The following is a 3,108-nucleotide window of genomic DNA, read 5'->3' on the forward strand; positions in this document are numbered from 1 at the left end:
GCGGTGTAAATGGTTCAGTATGGCCGGCTATTTTATAAAATTTATATCATACCAATTTTCAGTTATTCTATATCATCATAAAGAAACTAAGCAAATATAAAAACAATATAAATCATATAAGTGGAAAAATATTGACTAAGCTAGGATTCAAGAATAAAGTCTATAGAAGATTAAATATTCAAAAAGATAAATCAAAATCATACGAAAAGAACATATTCAATACATTGTAGTTTGCTATTCATAATCGCTACGATACATTGTGTCTTGCTAGTAAACATGTTGGAAATATTTTAGTTCCAATAGAAGTAGCATAATAAGTTTGGGAATTAAGATTTTGAGTTTAATTACTTGTTGGTTTGTAACTGTTTCATAATTCCAAGGCCCAAGAAAAATTTTAGTGCTTTATTAATTTTAAACTTAATATATAAATATATTGTTCACATTGTAAATTTATTCAGTACGGTTCAATATTTTTTCGGTTTATTTTCATAAAATAAAAAACTAAACCTAATTATCGGTACGGTTATAGATTTATATAAAAGCATACGTTTTTATTAAAAGAAACCTAAAATTAGTTCGGTTCGGTCGGTTTAGTCGGATTTTAAATATCCATACACAATACGGAAAATGGCCAAAAATATCTCTCAACTGCGGGAAATAAAGTAAATTTACCCTTATTTTGGATTTAGCCCCAAATAATACATTTATCATTAGTGGATTAGTTCAAATTTACCCCTCAACTACGGTAGAAGATTCCCTTTAGTATTTTTCAATCCGATAATATTGTGCATTGATGGATACTAGCCACATATAAACTACAAAATTAAGGGTTTTGTTTTACCCGTCGCTTGAATTTGAACCCAAATATGGCCTTATCAAGAGCAGACTAACTCATATTTGCCCTTCAAAACTAACAGAATATATTTCTTTTATTAACCATTTTATTTTATTATCAAAAATTTTATTTGATCTATTACTAAACCAACCAGAGAGAATAAAAGGAAGGGAAAAAAGGAATATTTAATTTTTTTCTTCAAAAATACATATCAAAAGTAGAGATTCACAAAATATTCTCTTTTGCTCAACTATTGTCTTCTCTGTTTTAGTTTTTATCTTTTTGAGATCAATACTCTCTTGTTTACCCAATTGCAACTATATGTAGATTCTTCAAAATTATTTATCTTCCTATGAAAAATAAAGGAAAAATAACACTGTATAGTCACTGTAAAAATAATAGCCGAAAAAATATATAAAATTTTTATATATTTTTATATATGTATACATTTTGTCGGTTATAGTTTTTGTCTTTTTGAGATCAATACTCTCTTGTCTACACAATTGCAACTATATGTGGATTCTTGAAAATTATTTATGTTCCTATGAAAAATAAATGAAATTTTAGAATTGGTGTTCTGTTTAATTGTTGTTCATTTTCAGTAGAGTAAACAAAATATATATGAGAAAGACAAGGATATGATAAGCAATTTTTTACAAGAAATTTTTGGGGTTAAGATTATTGTTTTGCAAGGTGGCGCTCCATCTTAATATGATAAGCAATTTTTTACAAGAAATTTTTGGGGTTAAGATTATTGTTTTGCAAGGTGGCGCTTCATCTTAATAATAAAAATATATTTTAAATGGGTAAAATAATAAGTTGGAAGTTCATTAATTTTGAGGGATAAATATGAGACAGTCCACTTGCCACACCTCCTTTTTTACTACACCCCGGAAGGGTATTAGGGAGTTTTTTCATTTTAAGTGACAATCGAAACGAGATTATTTATTTAAAAATCAGAGTCGCCACTTGGGATATTTAGGGTGTCCCAAGTCACCGGTTTAAAATCCCGAATCGAGGAAAATTGACTCTATTTACGGTCTGCGAACACAGAAATCCGGGTAAGGAATTCTGTTAACTCGGGAGAAGGTGTTAGGCATTCCCGAGTCCGTGGTTCTAGCACGGTCGCTTTGATCATACTTGGCTTATAAAAATTGCTCAATTACTGATTTTAAAACCTATGTGCGTTTACCATTTACCGCTTTTAAACTAAGAAAACTATCTTGAAACGGGTCACGCGTACGTGTACCCATTTGTTTGGTGCGTCAAAAATCATGTCACGCGAACGTGTCCACAATTAATAACACTTTATTAAGAAATATTTGGCCAAAGTTGCGCGAACGCATACTCCGGTTTTATTTTTAAGATTGTAATCATGTCACGTGAACGTGTACACAATCACGATTGTATATTTAAACGGCCCTAAAGGCTTTTTTACGAATATTCAAGGGTTATATAATTCCTAATTCGATGATTAGGTGAAAGGGCCTATGATTAAGGGGTACTTATTCCTTTTAAACTTCTTATTTCAAGCACTTGGCTCGACCTATTCCTAAAACATGAACACTATTAAATACTAATGGGCCTTGATCAATTCCCATTCTCACAACCCAACATAGTTCACAATCATACGATTATATGGCAAATGGGCTAAGTAATAAGCTAAACAACACACCCACGGTACATGAGATAGGCAAATCAAAGGAAAATGGCGGCGGAAACAGCCATTATGTAAGACAAGACGAGAGCAGTGAGTTAAACCAAAGATTGTCTTTTATAACTGAAACAAACTGATAGGCGACATTCATTTTAGACCAAAACTTTGGCGTCAAAGTTGACGGAGCTCAAATATCCTGGGCAAAGACAAACAAACACAAGCAATTCTGCAAACGCATGCTAGAATCTGCAAAACCTCTATGTAGCAACAAAAATGATTAAACATTATGAAGTTGATGACTGTAATCCCTGTTGTTCCTTCCTAATCACTTAACTTCCTCTAAATTTTGGTTGCTTGACTCAACTCGTGTTGGTCTGCATCACGACAATTCCAGCGCAACAATGGATATGCAAATGTCCCAAGTAAATGTTAACACATCTGGATAACGGACCTAGTCTATCAGGGAAACTGAAGCCAACAAAATAGTTCTTCTGTTTTTACTCCTTTTCTTGTTCAAATGGGTGGACGAAGCAAACAGATTCCCTATAAATTTCCATCAGTACCAGCACGAAAGAAGAAGAAGTGTGTTTCAATGGAAATGCAGAAGAAGCTCAAG

The sequence above is a fragment of the Nicotiana tabacum genome, chromosome 5, assembly GCF_000715075.1.
Source record: "Nicotiana tabacum cultivar K326 chromosome 5, ASM71507v2, whole genome shotgun sequence".
NCBI classification, from domain to species: domain Eukaryota; kingdom Viridiplantae; phylum Streptophyta; class Magnoliopsida; order Solanales; family Solanaceae; genus Nicotiana; species Nicotiana tabacum.